Source organism: Rhinopithecus bieti, unplaced genomic scaffold (assembly GCF_001698545.2).
Source record: "Rhinopithecus bieti isolate Rb0 unplaced genomic scaffold, ASM169854v2 scaffold_22522, whole genome shotgun sequence".
NCBI lineage: Eukaryota > Metazoa > Chordata > Mammalia > Primates > Cercopithecidae > Rhinopithecus > Rhinopithecus bieti.
The window spans coordinates 1,277,071-1,285,293 of record NW_016811454.1 but is presented as its reverse complement, the minus strand read 5'-3'; the positions used below and the strand labels follow the sequence as shown (position 1 = coordinate 1,285,293).

General features: G+C 45.0%; 1 pseudogene; it reads right to left on the bottom strand.

Annotated features, from left to right (window-relative positions):
• Positions 1-5,936: 5,936 nt before the first annotated feature.
• Positions 5,937-7,513, bottom strand: LOC108543427 (ATP synthase subunit O, mitochondrial pseudogene; annotated as a pseudogene).
• Positions 7,514-8,223: the final 710 nt, after the last annotated feature.

Sequence of the window (8,223 nt, the reverse complement as noted above, 5' to 3'; positions counted from 1 at the left end):
TTTTTTTTCTGTTTCTGACAGAGTCTCACAGTGTCACCCAGGCTGGAGTGCAGTGGCGCAATCTTGGCTCACTGCAACCTCTGCCTCCCAGGTTCGAGCAATTCTCCTGTCTCAGCCTCCCGAGTAGCTGGGATTACAGGTGTGCACCACCATGCCCAGCTAATTTTTGTATTTTTAGTAGAGATGGGGTTTCACCATATTGGTCAGGCTGGTCTTTCTTTTTTTTTTTCCTGAGACGGAGTCTCGCTCTGTCACCCAGGCTGAAGTGTAGTGGCGCGATCTCGGCTCACTGCAAGCTCCGCCTCCCGGGTTCACGCCATTCTCCTGCCTCAACCTCCCGAGTAGCTGGGACTATAGGCATGTGCCACGACACCCAGCTAATTTTTTGTATTTTCATTAGAGACGGGATTTCACCGTGTTAGCCAAGATGGTCTCGATCTCCTGACCTTGTGATCCGCCCGTCTCGGTCTCCCAAAGTGCTGCGATTACAGGCATGAGCCACAGCGCCTGGCCCTGATCAGGCTGGTCTTAAACTCCTAACCTCAGATGATCCACCCGCCTGGGCCTCCCAAAGTGCTGGGATTATAGGCAGAAGCCACCGCACCCAGCCTTTCCTGCTTTCTTTCAAAGACCCCTTCATGGAAGGTGTTTATACATGTGGCAGATTTTATTGAATATTTAGGGTCCAGAAATGGTATCACATCACTGCCCAGCTCAGCCTCCCCTGGAAAGTCTATTTTACCACAAAGCAATCTGCCTGAGGTCACCTGCCAATTTTGGTGACTGGTTATCAGGCACACTGACTATTCCTCACCTCAGGGCCCTAAGTGCCTCACTGCTAAAGGGCATTCTCAGACACCGGACCTGGGACAGGGGGTTTTATGCCCCAATACCAAGCTGCAGCTGATGGGGAGCCTATGTTGGTAGATAAGTACCCCAACTTCCCAGTCTCACAGTGGGGAGATCGTGTAGCATGTTCTACAGAGCTCTGCGGAGAGGCTCAGCACCAGCAGTGTTCTCATTAACATATGCCACTGTAGGGTGGCTATAATTAACAATAATATATTATGTCATTTCAATAGTGAGAAGGAAGATATTGAATGTTCCCAACACAAAGAAATGATAAATGTTTGAGATGATGGATATGCTAATTATCCCGATCTGATCACTCTACGTATGTATTGCAACATCACTATGTATCCCATGAATATATACAATTATTATTTGTCAATTAACAAAATAAAATTTAGTTTATAAAACACAGAAAACAAAATCCTTCATGGCTTCTGTCTTTTCCTGTCTCTCACTTTACCCACCCCCTCACTTCTGTTTCCTGGCAACACCTCCCGGCAACCTGCCTACACCTAAGCCCTTCCTTAGCAGCTGCTTTTTGTAAAATCTAAACCAAGACACCTACTCTCTGTATTTCATGTGCTACTAGTTTAAATTCTCTGCCCTCTCTTAGTTTTTCAGGCCTTTGGTTTTATAGCTGACGTCTCATGAATATCTCTGTGAAAACAACATGCCATCTACTCTCTGTATCACACAGTTTAGCAACATAGAGGAGCTGTGTCTTTGAAATTTCAGCCTTCCTTTTCCTCTTGCCTCCACCAGTGTCTGTTTGCAGTAGATGGAAGCAGTAAAATTTCTCTGCCCCTTAATATGAATTGTGCATGGACTGTGGCCTCTTGCAAGGCAGAAATGACTGCAGTAAGCTTGCTTTTATGCAGTTTTACTTCCATCCAGTGGCAGGATATGTTTCTCCTTGGATGCAGTTGGAGTGGGTGGTGGACACAGGGACTTACGGAGTAAAAGCAGGGAGGATATCAGGTCTTGCAACATTATGGTTGCTTTAGAGGTCAAACTTGCTTGGGCATGATCTGGAAGGCTGATGTGTCCCGGGCTTGGGCTTTTTATTAAGAGCCTTACGGAAAGGAACCACATAAAGGGAAAAAAAGAATTGAAGTTCATAGGTTGGTTTAAAGATAGCAAGAAGCCAAGTATTGGGGACAAGAGAGGGCAGGGTTGTGAGGGTGTTGTGGTGGTTTCTCTGGGGTAGGATTAGCAGCATTCAGGCACTAGCTCCTCTGTCAAGGAACAGGCTACAGCAGGTACAGCTCCATTTTGAAGCTGGTCATTGTGGAGACAGGTTTCTTCTCATGATGGCTTCTTAATTGGATCAGTGATAGTATGACTTCATGGCCAACAACTGTTATGGCAGCTTGTGATCCACCCGCCTCGGCCTCCCAAAGTGCTGGGATTACAGGCGTGAGCCACCGCACCCGGCCCTGGTCAGGCTGGTCTTAAACTCCTAACCTCAGGTGATCCACCCTTCTGGGCCTCCCAAAGTGCTGGGATTATAGTAAGTGCTGAGTGAGGTACATGGAAGGTGGCTTCAAGGGTACATTGGAGGCACCTAGTAGTGCTAAGTGGCACCATTTGGGAGGAATTTGATGGATGGTTGGATTTCCTACAGCATAAATGAGAATGAAATCAAGGTTATCCTTTTAGGTGATGTCTATTTTGATTATTTTTAATCTCCAGGCTCGTGTGTCCTGGAAATACGCATTACATCAAGTTGCTTAATTTTTTTATTTTTTATTTTTTTATTTTTTGAGATGGAGTTTCGCTTTGTTGCCCAAGCTGGAGTGCAGTGGTGTGATCTCGGCTCACTGCAACCTCCTCCTCCTGTGTTAAGTGACTCTCCTGCCTCAGCCTCTGTGTAGCTGGAATTCAGGGGCCCGCAACCATGCCCAGCTAATTTTTATATTTTTAGTAGAGACGGGGTTTCACCATGTTGGCCAGGATGGTCTTGAACTCTTGACTTCAGCTGATCCACTTGACTTCAGGTGATCCACCCACCTCGGCCTCCCAAAGTGCTGGGATTACAGGCATGAGCCACCACGCCTGGCTTAAGTTGTTTAATTTAACTGAGTGAATGCACAGTAGTATGTTCATGGACAAACCAGGTACAAAGGAATGTTTTCCCATAAAGCAAACACATGATGGCAGATACTGCGTGAGGCCAGAGGTTCTGTCATATTTGAACTTGGGTGGAACCCTGTGAGAATGACACAGCGGTAAGGGCTTCTGACACCTTGAAGAAAGCCTAGAATTGGGAATGATTTGAACAGATGAATCTGTTAAGAAAATTTCACTAGGAAGATTGTGTGAACCAATTCTTTGGAAGAATGAAATTCATAGCTGCTTTAGGATCATGCAAATGGCCAAGTGTGGTGGCTCATGCCTGTAATCCCAGCACTTTGGGAGGCTGAGGTGGGTGGATCACTTGAGCCCAGGAGTCCAAGACCAGCCTGGGCAACATAGCAAAACCCCGTCTCTACAAAAAATAAAAAAAAATTAGCCCAGTCACAGTGTTGTGACGCATGCACCTCTGGCCCTAGCTACTTGGGAGGCTGGTGTGGGAGGATTGCTTGAGCCAGGAGGTTGAGGCTGCAGTGAGTCGTGATCACGACACTGCACTCCAGCCTGGGCAACAGTGAGATTCTGTCTCAAAAAATAAAAAAGATCATACAAATTATTACAACATTAGGACTCAGTGAAACTCAATAACATTTATTGAATGTGTTATTTACTTGGGTACATAAACTCCTTAAAATTGAGTGTGAACTTCTTCTGGATAAAAGATTTGTAGTTTCATCAGATTCTCAGTGTTGAGTTTGTGACGTGCCCCCCCCACACCCAAAGATTAAAAGCCTTGAGTATACTTTTTTTTTTTTTTTTTTTGAGACAGAGTCTCGCTCTGTTGCCCAGGCTGAAATGCAGTGGCACGATCTCGGCTCACTGCAAGCTCTGCCTCCCGGGTTCATGCCATTCTCCTGCCTCAGCCTCCTGAGTAGCTGGGACTACAGGTGCCCACCACCATGCCCAGCTAATTTTTTGTATTTTTAGTAGAGACAGGGTTTCACCATGTTAGCCAGGATGGTTTCGATCTCCTGATCTCATGATCTACCCGCCTCGGCCTCCCAAAGTGCTGGGATTACAGGCTTGAGCCACCACACCCGGCCAAGTATACTCAGAAGAGAAATACCCTGGGTCACATAAATCTACCAACATTTAACCTCTGTCCTGTTGCTGTTCATGAGTGCGTTTGTACTTCAATGGTAACAGAAACAACCACCACCACCACCACCTCCATCATGAGCCTGAGGATCATATTGCCAAGCTGACATATATGCTTTTGTGTGTATGGAAATGGGTTTTATACTCGGATATAGGTTTGAGTCCCTGTTCTGCTAGTTAATAATTATATGACACTGATTCAGGAACTTTATCTCCTGTGTTTTGTTTTCTCTTCTCTAAGAGTCCTACCTCCTATGTTGCTGTGAGGATTAGAAAGAATGTATGTGACCTCCTTGGAATTCCTTCTTTACTCTCATAACTCTTTGTTATAGGACTTAGGTTGCTGTATTGATTAGGGTTAACTTTTAGAGAACAGAATCTACTCAAGCTATAGAAAAGTTGATTTTTTTTTTTTTTTTGAGTCGGAGTCTCGCTCTGTTGCCCAGGCTGGAGTAGAATTGTGCCCAGGTGGCACAATCAGGGCTCACTGCAACCTCCGCCTCCTGGGTTCAAGCTGTTCTCCTGCCTCTGCCTTCTGAATATCTGGGGTTACAGGTGCCCCCCACCACGCCTGGCTAATTTTTGTATTTTTAGCAGAGACAATATTTCACCATGTTGGCAAGGCTGGTCTTGAACTCCTGACCTCAAGTGATCATCTGCTTCACGCCTCTCAGAGTGCCGGGATTACAGCCGTGAGCCACCAGGTCTGGCTGAAAAGTAGAAATTTGAAGGACTAAAGAAACAGATTCTAGGCAGAGTATTCAGAAATGATTCTCAAAGCCACACTGCAGAATCAGAACACCAAGGAAGCTGCTGCATATTCTCTTGTCAGGAAAGCATTTACTGAATGGGGAAGCTGCCGTAACAGTTGTTGGCCATGAAGTCATACCATCACTGATCCAATCAGGAAGCCGTCATGAGTAGAAACCTGTCTCCACAATGACCGGCTTCAGAATGGAGCTGTACCTGCTGTAGCCTGCTCCTTGACAGAGGAGCGAGTGCCTGAATGCTGCTAATCCTATCACAGAGAAACCACATACCTCTGTGACCATTTTTTAAAAATTGTTATTTTGAGACAGAGTCTTACTCTTTTACTCAGGCTGGAGTTCAATGGCACAATCACAACTCACTGCAGCCTTCAACTCCAGGCTCCAACTTCAGCCTTCCAAGTAGCTGGGACTGCAAGTGTGCACCACCATGCCTGGCTAACTCTTTAATTTTTTGTAGAGAGAGCATTTTGCTATGTTGCTCAGGATGGTCTTGAACTCCTGGGTTTAAGAGATCCAACTGCCTTGGCCTCCCAAAGGGCTGGAATTAAAGGGGTGAGCCACCATGCTCAGCCTCTTTGTGACCATTTTTAAAGTGTAAATGTAGAAACACCAAAAAAGGGGGGCTCTTACCTCATAATCTGATTTAAGAAACCTAAATCATACCCAGAGCCCTAGCTGCAAGGGAGTCTGAAATATGTAGAATTTTTTTTCTTTAATCTTTCATCTTCTTCAATATAAGAAAGCACCCTAGGAAGAGATAAGGTAGATATTGAATGTTAATCTGCCATGTGTATTCTAGTAGTTTTTGTGCAAGTATTATTAGCAGAGACAGAATTTCACCATGTTGACAAGGCTGGTTTTGAACTCCTGACCTCAAGTGATCCATCCGCCTCAAGCCTCCCAGAGTGCTGGGAAAAAAGGCGTGAGCTACCATGCCTGGCCAAAAAGTAGAAATTTGAAGGGCTAAAGATTATTGTTAATTATTTTGTCCAAGTAGTATTTTTATTATTTTTTCTGTTCCAGATGCTTTTTATTGTTGCTCCAAGTTTAATAATTTTCAGTGATGGCAGAAAACCAACACTTTCAGACAACATCTCGCATAGCCCTGCTCAACTTCTGAATCTTGGTCTTGGCAGACATGTCAACATATTTCTTCCCAATGCACACAATCATTCCACCTATGATTGACAGATCAGTCTTACCCTCCAATTTCAATACTTGGCCTTGACTTAGGAATCTCTTCAGGACTGTTTTTAATTCAGAGAGTGTGGCTTCCTCTAAAGGAGATGCAGTGGTCACTGTGCAAGGTACCTCTCCATGGTGGACACTCATCATGATAGAAAAGGCAGAAACAACTCCTTGGGTATTGCTTAAGTGACCATGTTCAGCAAGCAAATTGATCGGGGTCATGAAGGAAGAGAACGTCTCTTTGGCTGTGATGTCATTTAGGCTTTTCATTTAATGGAACGCTTCACATAGGGATTCAAAATAGAAGCAGCCACTTTGGGTTCCTTCAGGATTTGTGCTATTCTCAACAGCTCCTTTTCTACTTGCTCCAGCTTATTCTGGTTCGATGCAGCAGAATGAAGAGCCATGACATAGAGACCTTCAATACTGTATACCTGAACAGGAGGCCTCACAGGCTTGGCAATGGTCTGACCACAGATGTACTGAAGCATTGCACCTGCAGGGAGAGCCTAGACACTGCTGGAGGGTGGCCATCATCTCCCGGGCACCTTTTTACTATTTTTAATTATAGAAGTAATATATAGGCTGGGTGTGGTGGCTCACACTTATAATCCCAGCACTTTGGGAGGCAGAGGTGGGAGGATTGCTTGAGCCCAGGGGTTTGAGACCAGCCTGGGCACCATAGCAAGATGCTGTCTCTATAAAAAATACAAAAATTAAGGCCAGGTGTGGTGGCTCATGCCTGTAATCCCAGCACTTTGGGAGGCCAAGGTAGGTGGATCACTTGAGGTCACGAGTTCAAGACCAGCTTGACCAATATGGTGAAACCCTATTTCTGCTAAAAATACAAAAATTAGCCAGGAGAAGTGGCATGCGTCTGTAGTCCTAGCTACTAGGGAGGCTGAGACAGGAGAATTGTTTGAACCTGGGAGGCAGAGGTTGCAGTGAGCTAAGATCGTGCCACTGCACTCCAGCCTAGGCGACAGAGTAAAACTCCATCTCAAACAAATGAACAAACAAACCAAATATAAAAATTATCCAGTCATGGTGGTGCATGTCTATAGTCCCAACTACTCGGGAGGTTGAGGTAGAAGGATTGCTTGAGCCCATGAGGTCAGTACTGCAGTGAACTGTGATCGTGCCATTGCACTCCAGCCTGGGTGACAGAATGAGACCCTGTCTCAAAACAAAAACAACAATAACAAACAAAACAAAAAAGTAATACATAGATATATTCTCTTTGTAAAAGACGAGAACAGAACAAATCTGTAGAATAAAAAGTAAACATCCTGACCCACTCAGTTCCCACATTGCTTCCTAGCAGGAGTCACTGACAGCAGTTTATCAGCTATTGGTTCAATCTTTTGTCTGTGCCTGCATATGTATATAGAGGTATGTACACATATCTAAGAATTTTTTAAAACATAAATATGCTAATGCTAGACCATAACTTTACTTAGAAATCTTTCCATGTCCGGTCATAAAGATCTAATAGGGGTCAGGAAACTTTCTGCAAAGGGCCAGATAGTAAGGATTTAAGGCTTTGTGGACCACATACAGCAGCCGTCCCCAACCTTTTCAGCACCAGGGACTGGTTTCGTGAAAGACAATTTTTCCATGAATGAGGGTATGGGGGAGATGGTTTCAGGATGAAACAGTTCCACCTCAGATCATCAGGCATTAGATTTTCATAAGGAGTGCACAGCCTAGATCCCTTGCATGTGCAGTTCACAATAGAGTTTGCGCTCCTATGAGAATCTAATAGATCTGGCAGGAGACGGAGCTCAGGTGGTAATGCTCTCTTCACCTGCCACTTGCCTCCTGCTATGCTACCTGGTTCCTAACAGGCCACTGATCTGATACACAGTCTCTGTGACATAGTCTTCTTTTTTTTGTTGCTATTTGTTTTTTTAAACAATCATTTAAAATGTCAAAACATTCTTTTTTTTTTTTTGAGACGGAGTCTTGCTCTGTCCCCCAGGCTGGAGTGCAGTGGCACGATCTCGGCTCACTGCAAGCTCTACCTCCTGGGTTCACGCCATTCTCCTGCCTCAGCCTCCCGGGTAGCTGTGACTACAGGCACCCGCCACCACACCCGGCTAATTTTTTTGTATTTTTAGTAGAGACGGGGTTTCACCATGTTAGCCAGGATGGTCTCGATCTCCTGACCTCGTGATCCGCC